General features: G+C 30.2%; 1 protein-coding gene across 1 annotated transcript in view; it reads right to left on the reverse strand.

Annotated features, from left to right (window-relative positions):
• LOC136968638 (epithelial membrane protein 1-like) overlaps positions 1–14,564 on the reverse strand; it is a 72,271-nt gene that overhangs the window by 36,091 nt on the left and 21,616 nt on the right. The window lies entirely within an intron of this gene.

A 14,564-nucleotide genomic window follows, 5' to 3' on the forward strand; every position in this document is an offset into this window, starting at 1 on the left:
TTCATATACATTTTAAATATATTATATTTCATACTGACCGGAATCACAGATTTCTAATTAATTATTTTGGGTATTTGTATTGGTTTAACATATTTCTTGTAAATTAATTTATTATTTTTTCTTTCTATTGTTATATCTAAATAATTTATACTATTCTGTTTTTCTTTTTCTAATTCAAATTTGATATTCTCTTTAATCTTATTGGTCTTATTTATAATTATATTTTCATTTGTTTTCGTTGTATCAGAAATTATTATGCAATCATCCACATACCTGCTGTAAAATTCAATACCTTCTATATTTTTGATCTTTTCATCTATTTGTATCATTGTTATTTCGGCCAATTTTGGACCTATACGTGTACCTATAGGCATTTCTTCTGTTTGGGTGTAGAATTTCTTATAGAACTGAAAGTAGTTATTTTTAATTATAATTAGGCAAAATTTAATTATCCAATGTGGTGTATTTATTTTTCTTAAAGAATTTTCTATATCTTCTATTGTTATGCTAGGATACATGTTTACAACATCGAGTGATATTAACTTCATATTTTCATTACTTGTTATATTTTTTAATCTATTTAATAAGTCATCCACATTTTTTATACTAGAACTAGAAACTTCTAATAAATTTAATTTATCCTTTAAATATTGGATATATGTGGATCGTGAGTTTAAATGGAAATGTAGAGAAGATCGGAAATACTGAAATTGTAAGAATTTTTAAATTTATTGTCGGGAAATGTTTGTTTTTAACTAATTTTAGTTATAATTGTACCAAGAAATGTTTTTATTGTTAATTGTAGAAAGTGTCGTTTAAAGGCCTGCCGAGGAGGGACATACGAGTCCGAAACACATGTTTAAAGTGTATGTGTTCGGGTGAACTAAATAAAGAACATTATTTTTGATCTGTAAGACTAAATATCTGCATCCATAATTTCCAGTATAATAAGTGCTGTTAATATATAGAAAGTACTAGTATACAAAATAAATTTTAAATAGAGTTAAAAAAGACACAAAGGGATAATAATTGAAGGTATAACTTTTTAGTGTTATCTAAATCGATCTTATTATAGAAAATGATAAAGTGTGTTACGTGAGAAAAGTTTTATTCTTTAAAAGCACGTTTACATCCGAAAATGTCAAATGAACTCATGCAAGTAATTTAAATAAAAATTTACAGTATAGAACCCATTTTCGTTACTTTAACATTCAGTTTTTTTACAAAAACATTATAATTTATATACAAAATTTTCCTCCATATTTCCTTAACCATTCTTCTTTCTTATCCTTCTTCCTTCTTACTCCTCCCTCTCTTTATTTTCCCCAAATAAATTGAATAAAGCCCTCTTCTCTTTACCTATACATATCTTATCATTCTTTGTAAAATTTTGTATAAATTAAAATAAAATTAGAGAACGAGCGATTATTTATTGTGACATCGTCACAATGCCGGGCTGCAATTTTTAATCATATTTTTAATTTATTAATTTTAAAATATATGCTCTCCATCTCAAATTAGTGGCTTGCCCTGTACATCATACTTTTCCGTTAGAAATGGAGTCGTGCCGGTCATCTATCTAACTCTTTTCAAAGGAAAATTTTTGTATTGAAATAACATGAATTCCGGTTTACATCGAAAGATCGTATTTATTTAATCAGGGCCTCCTGGCTCAAGCTTTTCATATGTTATCTCAATTTCCACATACCTAACTCCGTTCTTGAGATTGAGGAAGGACAGATAGACGGACGGACACCAGACGAACGACAGTAGGAATTTATAGGTCTACAATTTTTTCAAATTGCAGCCCAATAACGTTTCTTAACGTCTAGGAATTTTTCAAAAGTCAATGATTATCTATCTATCTATCTCCTTCTCAGACCGTTTAAATCAATTAATAAATAAACATATCTGATTTATATTCGCTGAAAACGTTCGGAATAAAACAAGAAGCTCAGCGAATATAAATCAGGTGTGTTTATTTATTAATTGTCAATAATTATGTTAAATCAATAACAAAAATGCATCGGTTATTTACTGAATAAATATAGATAGTAATTTACTGTCATATTTATTTTCTGATATATTAAAAATTCCTGTATTAAATCTCTCTCTAGTGAAGATAAGATAGTTTCATTGCATTCATACAAATAATACACACGGATTTGTATCTATCTGTATCTATGTAGAGTACATCTGTATGTGTCTGTTAGTGTTCATTTTGATATCCAATTTACATCTTATATTGGTAAATAAAAAAAAATATGTAAATTAAGCAATAACTAATCTTTCTTATATTTACGCTTTGCGTAAACATTATAGGGGGGAAACCGAAGCAGAACAGAATTCCTTATATTTTTGGCTAGTGGTGTAAATTAGCAGTAACTGCAAGAACTTCATAATTGATTCTGCAGAGCATTCATTTACTTATAGTGTAATTCTGAAGTTTTTAATATAGACTAACAACATTCAAACATAGCTCTGCGTCCGAGGCAGGAAGTATTGAAGGACGGGTCGTTTGCCTTAAATGGGCTCATAATTGATGTGCTGGAGTAGACAGCGATCCTGAAGATAATGAGAAATGGTTTATTCGGCTGTAATTTTCAAATTGCAGCCCAATAAACCTAGTATTTGTCCGTCTGACTGTCTGTCCTTTGTTAATCTCGAGAACATAGTTAAACAGATGAAAATTGAGGTGAGGTATGGAGAGCGTAGGGGCCGCATACACCGATTAACTATACAGTACTTATGATATTAATATATTTTATTAAAACAAAAGATAAAATTTTTAACATTTAATTATATTAAAATTAACTGCAAGAGCTTTGTTTATGTAAATTTAGAATTTTATGTTGAAGATTTGTTTGGAAATAAACAATACACGTTATAAATACATATAAAGATTTTAAATTCACAATGTAGATATATACTGTACATCATCTACTTAACAGAATTATGATAATAATTTTTACTTTATTACATAACTTAATTAGAAAGACAGATGCATAGAATAATGTTAAAATTAAAAATTATATTTAAAAAAAAAATGAAAACGTTGTTGCCGGACTTTTCTGCCATTTTCTACTTGTATTCATCCCTAATAATTGCTACAATTACCTTTATAAGTCTTCAGATTGATTCGAAAGATATTAAGGGGAGGGACCATATCTCCCGAACCAATTGTTTGATTTTTCTGATAATTTCTAGAAACATCTCCCCCTAATTCTCAAACCTCCCAGTAAAATTTCAGAAATATTTGACAAACGATACAAGAGTTATTAAGCTTTAAATTCGGTGGAAAAATCCGGCTCCCACGTACACTAACATCCATACGTACGGAAAAAACCCATTTTTTCTTTCAAATACTAAAAATTTTTTTGAAACACTCAACGTTTCAAGTTCCTCTAAGTCCAAAAATGTAAAAATCTTGGGAGGTCATTTTTTGATCGATCCCGCTGTTATAAAACAAATTAATTAGAATATTTTAATTAATGTAAAATTTACTTTTATTATTTATTAAACACCGTTATGGAATGAGAAGAAGGAATAAATTCAAATGAAAATTTGATGTTTTTCGAGGTGGGTTGTATCAAGACAGCGTGTAAATATTTACCGCAATGTTTATGTTTAATAAAGCTAAAGCAATGGAGAAGCAAATGTATTTATCTAGTTTATACAGTACACTGTAAACATGAATAATAATACCGAAGGATAGAGTTGTTGAATATCCTTCTGTAGTTCGTGTAGAAAATATATTAAATGTGAAATAAACATGAATTCAACTGAAAGAATATATTTTTAAAAGGAATTAGAAAAAGATAAGTAAGTTATAGATGAAGATCGTGAAATGATTGAGATGATGACGAGAGGAATGCTAGTAGAGGTTATGATCAAAAGGATGCTAGCATTAGGGCTCTGATGAGAAAGAAGCTAGCTTCAGAGATAAAGAAGCAATCTGAATAAATTAATAACATGAATAGTAAATTATTAATTAATAATATTATCAAAAGTTTATTGGAAAATAATAAAGTAAAATAATTAGATAATTTATAGAGAAATGTTAATTTTTACATCGAAGTTATGATAAAATTGATACCATTATTATCATAACTACTCTATTATTCAGTTTAAATAGTTATTTGGAAGTTGGTGTATTATTAATTAAAATATAAAAAATGTAAACACTTTAATCATGTTAACTGTGGACCAGTTAAATACAGAGAGAACTGCAATTAACTTGATTATTAAAATGTTTACATTTTTTCAAATGCAATTACTTTTATTATTATTATCATCATTATAAAAATTATATAATTTATTGTTTAAAATTTACATTATTTTAATTTTATTATAAAACCATTAATTAAGTTAATTATTGCATATTAATAATAGAATTGCATTCATTAACAAATATGATTTTATAAATTGAATTATTTATCAGTTTAAGATTTTGATCGTTCGACCATAAAAATTCAGTCATTTAAAATGATAATTGAAGTACTTTTATATTAATTTAAGTAAAAAATTATACGAAATATATTTAAGAATAAATTAAAACTTTAATAAACTCTCTCAATTTACTTCTCAACTACATGCAAAAATATTTCCCAGTCATAGGGAAAAGTTTACCTAATTAATTGTAATTATTACACAAAATTATTTTATACAATTTTTCAGAAAAATATTTTGGTTCCATCAAATGAAACATATACTCAGATGCAAGCATGCGATTTATTGTACTATATATATAAGGATTTACAGACATTATTGTACACTCAGCGCAGGGCCCGAAGAATCTAACAAGGTGCCATCCTCCATCTGTACAGTGGCGCACTACTCTCCTTCAATACCCTCAGTGTTGCCACTAAAGTCTATGTTTCAATTGAAGGAACCGCTAAACTTAGGGCGCAACATTTTACACATTATTCGTGACGTATTTCCCTTTTTTTTAGTCTTTTGTGCAAAACTAGAAGGGTGCAGTAATTTTCTCCGCCATATACATAACATAATCATATAACAATATATATATATTGTATTTTGAATAAGTAATTACTCCCGAATGTAAATATTAAAATTCGAATAAATATTAATTTAAAACTTACATAAATTATAGAAAATTTGGTTAGAGATCGGTTTGATTTCTTTATTCTCTCTTCTCATACTCGTTAAAAGCAAGTGTGTCTTTTGCATCATTTTATAGCCACAAAAATGTAATATTTTATGCAAAAAATGGTATAAAAATGATACAAATTAAAACCTCTTTTCATACGTGATAAAAATTTTATTGTTATTTGTGATATTACTCGTATATTTTTATGGCTTGCTGTAAAAGTGGGAGCCTCGTATTTGCAGTGGTCAGGCCTGTCGCATGTCTCTCAATCTCTACCACTTAATCTTCTATAAAATATATATTATATATATTATAATCTCTAAAAATACAATAATTTATCTAGATTCCTTAAATAATTTTTACAGTTTTTATTTTATAGTTAGAAATATCATTGGCAGGTAGGTATCTTTAGCTTTGTTTTAGAAAAGGTATCTGAATAACACTTCATCATTCTTCCTTACCTTATTTGTCTCTATGTTATCTCAATTTTTCTATTTTGTTTCTTTTCAAACTTTAAACTCTTCTGGAGAACAAACTTTCTAAGTGATTTACCTAATTTTAGACACTAGAGCAGTGAGTCACATTACATTCTTTTACAAACCAGAAGGTTGGAATCATAGGTTTGAGTGCATCATTTGACAAAGAAAAGCTATAAATGGATCTAAATATCGGTTTTCTATAAATTTTATTCTTCCTTTGATAGAAAATATTTAAGAAAAGTATGTTTATGAATTCATTTGCATAGGCTTAGTTTAAAAATGGAAAAGTTTCCACGTTGTCAAAGAAGTCTCTATATCAAATGAATTGCTAACATTTAGCGGAAACGTACAGACAAACAAACGGAAAAAGTTTTGAAAACGCTAACAGTCTCATAAATTTAATTAATAAAATTAATTAAGATTGAGAATTTAGCACAATCCAATGTTTTAATTATAGCACATTGAAAACGGTAAAAAAATACAAATAAAAAAAATAATTACATTTCTTAATTATATATTTAAATAACTTAATTTATAAACAGTAGATAAGCAATATATACAGATATAAAATATAAGTAATGCATATGATAATGAGAGAAATTGTTATTCATTAGAATAAATTGAAATCCTGACATTGAAAAGATTATATAAATGAGAACAATTAACAATAGAATAGTAAAAGAAATGTCTGTTAGAGGCAAGTGAATTGTTCCAACAGTGTTGAAATAAAGAGAAGATAGTAAATTAAGATAAGGAAATAATATGTGGTTGCAACAAAACAATGAAAACGTAAATAAAAAAAGGTATACTATTGTGACATCATGACAATGCTTGGTTGCAATTTTTAATCATCTTTTAACTTAAAAATATCACGCGACTTCTGTTCAAGACCGGAAATTCCTATATAGTTCATATCTGGTCTCGATTTTCGTGTATCTAACTGTTTTCGAGATTAATAAAGGACAGACAAACGGACAGACGGGCAGTTGGAATGTATATGTCTGCAGTCTATAAATATTATTTATAAAATAGACAAAATGTGCCCATTTCTTCCGGAATGATGATAAAATAGATCGGAGAAGTTTTTAAAATTTATACATATTTATTTTAAATTAATTTTATAAAAATTAATTCACAAAATACGATAGTCCCCGATTTACGGCAATTAAATGCACAATCTCGTTTTTTTTATGACATACATAAATTTTCTATTATAAATGAGGAATTTCATATTTAGATTCCACAACTTTTATTGATTATTTCATGTAGTATTATATATAGTTAAATCTGTGTCTTCTCGTAATGTAATCTCGATTTACGACGCAGCTTATTGGAAATACGAGTCTTGCTTTACGACGGAGCGCTTTATAATGGTTTTTACTATTATATAACAGAAGGGAACAGATCAGTCAAAGAAATGACCCCAAGATTTTTACATTTTTGAACTCTTAAAACGCCAAGAAATATTTAAAAAATCGGTTTTTTTCCTGTATGTATGGATGTTAGTTTGTCTGTCGGTGGAGCTATTTTTTCACCGAATTTGAAGCTTAAAAGTTTCTGTACGTTTTGTCGAAATTTTCTGAAATTTTGCAAACAGGTTTGTGCATTAGAGATAAATGTTTCCAGAAATTTTTAGGAAAATCGGATTATTGGTTCGGGAGATAGGCCCCATCCACTTTAACATCTCCCGAACCAATTCGAAAATTTAAAGGTAATGGTAGCAATTATTATGGCTAAAACTAAATTAAAAATGCCGAAACAGTTCAGCAACAACGTTGCCAACTTTTTTCCATAAATTAGTTAACACATAAAAGCAAAATAACTACTAAATTTAAATGTATTAAAATTATACAAAATGTCTTCATTTTACTTATTTGAAGCTACAATCTTCACTGTTTAATTTAGACTTTTTGGATAAATTAAAAGAGTATCACTTAAATTTTATATTAACATTTCAGAAAAAAATTTAAAATAAAAGCTAGAAAATTTATTATTAATATTAAAAATATTATTTTTTATATTTTTAAAATATAAGGGTTAATTTTCTTGTCTAGTTACATGCAAATCATAGAGAAAATCAAGTAATATAGACCTATATTATCAATACTTTGAGTTTATTTATTTATCTGTAAAATGTGTTTAAAAGTTATTTTAAAATTCATATGCAGAATATATTAGGCTTCAATTTGAATAAATTATAGACCTCTAAATGCCTACTGTTTGTCTGTCCTTCCTCAATCTAGAGAACGATGTTAGAGAGATGAAAGTCGAGACCAGACATGGAAACCTTATGAGCAGGAGGTCCCGATTACTTTATAGGTACAGTACGTCCGGTATAGATCGGATGTCATGTGATTTCTATTCAAACATTTCCCGTGTACAGAATTACATAGATGACCGACATGACTACAGTTCTCAGGTAAATTATGACGTACAGGGGTAAATTATCATGTACACTACTAATTCGAGATAGAGAATATATATTTTAAATTAAATATATTAAAAATATGATTAAAAATTGCAGCTTGTCATTGTGACTATGTTACAATAAATAATTGCTCGTTTTATATGTCCAAAATTCTTTCGTGTAGGTCACATAGCTTTTGTTTGTTTTCCGAAACATTGGCTAACTTGGTTAGTACGTAGGTCCGGGTTTGCGCCTAACCTGCGGTGTTCAGTTGTTTTATCCACTAAACCAGTGGTGGATGGTGAGCAGCGGCTCCCGCAGACTATGAAAAAGGGGGCACAAACTATAAAAAAAGGACATCGTATATTACGCAAGGAGCTTCAAACTCTATGATTCAACGGCGAATCAGCGCTCTGGCGCTGCTTGCACTCGGTGCTAACTTGAGCTCGAAAACAAGGGATGGGATTTTCATCAACATATGACGATGTTGCAAAGGACAAATTTCGTTCATTAGTTTCTTTTATATTTGCAGAATAGGCTAATGTCACAAATTTTAAGTTGTTTGAGGCACCCTTGGGGATTAGGAAAAGGGTAACCGAGACGAGAGAGGCACTTGACCCAAGTGGCCCAATGTACGGGGCCCTAATGGTGAAGACTTGAAAGAAATTATCCTGAGCTTACTTTTCTGAAACAAACAGAAGTCGAAGATTTGATTCCAAAAAGAATAGATAAATTGGAGGTAATGATTTTCTTTGTGATCTCTACTGTGCCTCTGCCAAAGTCTCTGTGTCCGGTACAATAGACTAATGCGTACTGACATCACACAAATGTCGATGCGTTTTTAATTTTTCTTCCGGGGGAAATTTATCATGTTTCCTTCTTTCTGGAGGAATTTTAGATAACAACGGAAATCTCAGATCTCATTCGCAGAAAGCTTGTGCTTCTGCCATTGTAATGTGTTGGGTAATCTAAAATGTAACGTTTAATGTTTTCTGAATTTGTTTGAAGTCGTCTTAAATTTTTTTTACGATGTAGCGTATAAAAAATGACAGGATGTATCTGAATGCCAGAAACGTAAAAAGTAAAGCAAAAAAGAGGAAAAACAAGATTGCTTAATGTCATTGTCGAAAATACTGCAAGGTAAGGATCATTCTGCTGAAACATTTATGTATTGCAATAGAAATTCCATTAGCATTAACTCCATTCCTATTGTAACATCAATAGAAAATCTGAACTTGAAGCTGTCGATTCCAATATAGATAATGTAAATATGCAGATTTCTTTTAGAGGAAAAGAGTTGCTGGAGTCATATTGTGTAAAGGCTATATTAAAAAACAGTACAGGAAGCTATCGCATTGTAAACATATACAAATGTGAGGGCCAAAATTTGGTGAAGAAATTTTCGTTCGATTTGTTAGCGTTGTTTTTCTGTTAAAAGTGTTAAAGACAATTAAACTGTTTCCCACGGACTTACTTCCCTATTGAAGGTGACACATTAAATGTGTCACCCGGAACCAATGAGTGAACATTTGACTATTAGTTCTAAAATACTAAAAATCTTAACCAAGTCATGGAAAATACCCAGGAGAAGCCCCCAAATAAAAGGGAGGGGATGAAGACAATCAGGAGCAGTTGTCATCAACCTTTTCTAAAAGTGTGTCTGTGTTCCGACCCGCCGTTCCCGCCGTCGTCGCTCGCCACCGCCCAAAAAGAAAAAAAAAAGGGGGGACGGAGGTTACTCTCCGAACGGAGTTGCCGAACCGTCACACTTACGCCGCATCGATACGTCTAGGACTTACGAGAATTTTAAGGTATTTATCATCTCGCGAACTTACTGTGAGCTCTCTTTCTCGGTCAGGGTCGCGATAAGTTTATCCCTCTCTTTTTAGCAATTGTGCCAAGCATCTATATTAGCTATTATGCTAAGCATCTGAAATGTTGTCATAGAATTTGTAAATAATGTCCATCAATAAACGGGTATTTTTGTTAAGTGTTGTGGAGTGTACTTCCTCCAGTGGTCTCTGTCCGCCTCCATTCCGAATCCGGAAGCCTACAAGCGCGACCACTCGCGCAAGGAAATTTGTGACCAACTCGGTTTCTGTGTCTGTCCGAAAAGACACAGTGATGTCAGTCTGACAAAGTACCAAGGAGGTACCGACCCTGCGGTCACACATTAATATTAGACATGCTAGACTATTATTAAGTTAACAAACCAAAGAATGTTGGAAATATGAATTCTCTCGGGGAACAAAATAAAGATAATGATACGAAATTCTTCCGAGAATTGTCTCATTTCTACAAGGTTAAAAAATGGATGAAAACACAAAAGAAATAACTGATTTTTTCATAATCGCCAATATCTGTCTACTGGTAAGTGTGTAAATTATTTTCAGATAAAAAAAACACTTTTATTAGTGAATTTTCTGACTGGGGAATTTCTACAAAAGGCATAATTTTGAAATTAATGTGTGACCATGTTAAATTAATGTTAGAATTCACATTACAGTTATAAGTACATATATTAGTAGGAAGAAACTAAAGGCAGAATTGACACTCATTCGGCACTTCAGTTTGAAAATAAATGTTGTTACAGGAGGCGAGTATTGCGATGAGTTGCAGCGATTTGAAATTGCTGACTTCACCGTGTCCAGTCTTCGAAGGCCATAATGAATGATTAACTTCACCTCATAAAGGTATTTTTTTGATTTTTTGAATTTGATGATTGTTTTAAGAATTATTTGAGTAAAGTCTAGTACTCTGGTTCTGGTAGACAACTTTCTTTTGTACCAGACCTATGATGAGTTTATAATTGAGTTTCATCTCTCATGAAGTAAAGGAAACGATGTTTCTTTATCATTTCAGACTCTATATCTGACATTAGCCACGTTGATTAATTAATAATAATTCCGAGGTGCGTCAACAAAGAGGGAACAATTGCGGAATGGTTTCTCTGTTTTGTTTCTGTTCTGGCTCTTCAGAGCACACAGAGAAAATACTGGACTTACTTGATGAATTTGGAACAGACGTCAAGAATTGTCGTGGTAAATAACTTTTTAAAAATTAACGTTATTAATATGAATAGTCTTGGAAGGATTTAGAACCTAATATCTGTAAAAAAACTGTATTACAGTTAAACCCACAAGTAAGTAACCCAATGTATACAATTTTACATTCTTTAGTGCTGTATAAGTTAGATAAATGAGTGATTTATCATTTCGCTGTGACAATAGCTTTATGATAAAGCTGGATAGAGGGATACCAAAAAGTTGTCTCGCTTAGACTCCCTAAACTTGTAAATCCGCCTGAGGAAATAGTGACAGGCTAATACTTTACAGAGAATTTATCTGATAAACTTAAAAACGTTAAAAGATAAGCAAATGGGAGCACGGGGAATTGCAACAATTATTTCAACCACAAACAGCGAATGTCGGACCTAGTGGTAGCCAGGGATTCCGGATCGATGGGGCCTCATGAGATCCTTAACAAAATAATTGAAAACTTTTACCAAGCAGTTACTTTCATAATTTTATGCGCTTTACAGAAGAAAGACGATCTCAGGCCCTATGCAAATAAGCTTAACACGAAATAAGTGTACCCGAAAATAATTTATTGCTTTATCACATTAAATTAAAAAAAATTTAATATTTTTAAATCAGTGAGATCAATAACTTAGTTGCTTTTAAGTAAACATAGGTCTTAAGTATCATGCAGCATTGTTTTGTTCTGTTTAGTTTTGTAAAAAAAAGAATAAACAGAACAATTTACAAGAACCACTCAAAATGTAATTCCGCGCAAGGATGGCTGAAATAAGATTTACAAGTAAATTTACAATTAAAAACTTTGGCTTTTCAGCCATTTTTTCAAACTATAAAACAAATGGATAATACAAAATTTTAAAAGTGAATATGAATTACTTGGACAACATTTACGTACCACAATCGGTTGATAAAAGAGTAAAATAAATACAAAATTTCTTCAAAAAGTTGACAACTCTAAACTTTGGTGCGAAATTTAAAAACTACCCCTTTTTTTGATAGAAAGTGTCGAAAACAAAGTGAATTTGGAAAACCTTTATAGAAGATTTTAGGCTCATTACCTATCCTAGAATCTACCCATAAAATATTGGTACGGAATTCAATTAAACCCCGTATGATTTCTCTCTCTCATACGTAATTTTATATTTCTTCATTATAATTAACAAGATATAGCGTGTTCGTATACAAAAACACTTTTCATAAAAATACTAATTATCACATTAAATACTATAATGAATTTATTGACATAATCAGTAAATGTATACTAATTATGCAATTAGAAGCTTGCTGGTAGCTTAAAAATTTGAATTATGTACAGTACACTTGAATGCATCCTATTTGAATGTTCTATGTTATTAAAATCATTGCGGAAATTTATTTAGCATTATCACTTCGGGAGAAAGATCTTTTTATGTTTTATGTTTAAATGGTTTAATGGTTTAGGAAGCACTATGACAGGATATTTTTTAAATAACAAGGCTCTGTTATATGTGGAACATGAGTAATTTAATAACATCGATTGTTCCGAAGCGATAGAAAACTTTGCCAAAGAAAAAAAATACAGAAAAAGATCGTATATGATGAATTTCTATGCCGAATTAAATAAATTTTGTGATTTTTTTCCTTAATTTATAACTGTAATTCATACGAACTGTTATTTTACTTTAAAATTTTAGTACATGCTTTATAATTCCTTTAAAAAGTTTGTAGTTAGAATAACTTATAATTAAAATTTTTTGTTTTGCTTTTAATATATAAGTACTACCACAAAATAAAAACTAAAAGTCAGAACGATAATTCATTTCTAGAGTAAAATGTATAAAAAATGCAGAAAAATTCAGGATCTTTGTAATTTCGTCCTTGTTACACGCCAGAAGACCTTTATCTTGAGGCTTTTCTCCTCCAGAACAGGATAATTTTGGCACTGCATGACAATCGGTCAAAAATGACCCCTCAAGATTTTTACATTTTTGGACTTAAATGTCGAAAAAAGCAAAAAAAAATCGGGGGGGTTAATTTCTATATGTATGGATTTTAGCGAGGGTGTTGTGACACGAGTTTGTTCACCCTCTTTGAAGTTTAATAATTCCTGTGCATTTTGTCGAAGATTTCTGAAAGTTTGCAGGGAGGTTTGTGTATTAGGGGATCGATGCTATTAAATTTTGCTGATTATAAGTCAAGGGAGTGGGAAGATAAAGAGGGTCGCGTGCATCTTCAGTAGGGTCAGACTTATTAAATTTCCAATTTTTCATAAAACATCCACCTACTCTCAAAATTAAGCTTTTGTTATTTTATAATAGTTAAAACTATAAAAAGTTTTTAAAATAAAATTTAATAACAGATGGCGCCACCAAATGTCGCCGGGAAGTTAAGCAACCCGTTGTTGGATTTTCGTATTACAGTATTTTTAGAATGTATTTTTATATGCAAAAGTGTCTTTTCTGAAAAAAATATAATAATAATAATGAACTAATGATGAAGTATCTAAGTGATGAAAATGTTGTTAGAGGTAGCTACGTACTGCACGTACGGTAAAACCTGACCAACACGGAACTTGAATAAAACGGAAACATACCTAAATGGAAAAAATTCTTCAGAACGGAGCGATTTTCCCTGTTAAGAAAAACCTGTCAATCCGGAAAAAGTATTCGTTATCATGCGATTCCGGTTTACGCAAATTTTGCTGTAAATGTGGTTTGTACAATAACCACATTTACACTTGTTAATTACTTTGCATAGATCTACAGCACTAGCAAATAGCGTATATCGTTTTTTACATCGGTAAATCCATTAGGATGCCAGTGTTAATGAAGCTTTTTCTACTTTTGCACGTTTAACGTTTAGCTTGTTTAACGTATTGTTTTCATCGTTGAGAGTAAGACACCCATAAACGTATAATTTATATACAAGTATATAATTTATGTTTTCTGTGTATTCAGTATACATTTATTTACAGCAATGACTTGAATATAAAGAAACTATAACAGATAAGCACATATATCAGTTGTGTAATCTTTACGGAGAATATCTTAGCGGATTCTTATAAAAACTTACATAGATGGCAGATTGCTATAAATGATCCGTGAAGCTGAAAGTAGATAATTTTCTGATGCTTTCACACATACATTTAACCACAAGAAAGATTTACTTGTAAAATTATATAAACAGTACCTCATTAAAATATAAATCAATTAATTTAACAATTAATCTATTTTAACTGTTCGAATTTATAAATTGACCTATGTTAGCAAAGAATAGGTATAAAGAGATTCCTCTAAGAAATGCTTGTTAGTTTGTACGCGATCTGCCGAGTGGGAATGACCCCGAAAGAATTTTTACGGGAAACTGGCCCTTATTTAAATGTTTATAAACGTGAAGAAAACCTGGAAAATTTCACGTGGCCATCCTTATTATGTACAATAAATTAGTATACAAATAATGCAAAGAGATAACATTTGACATTTAAAGCACTGTGTTAATTCCAATGTTTGTTAAAAATATTACATGAAATTCTCAGAAATTAAAATAGCATT

Source organism: Centruroides vittatus, unplaced genomic scaffold, assembly GCF_030686945.1.
Source record: "Centruroides vittatus isolate TY-2023 unplaced genomic scaffold, ASM3068694v2 contig_150, whole genome shotgun sequence".
Lineage (NCBI taxonomy): Eukaryota > Metazoa > Arthropoda > Arachnida > Scorpiones > Buthidae > Centruroides > Centruroides vittatus.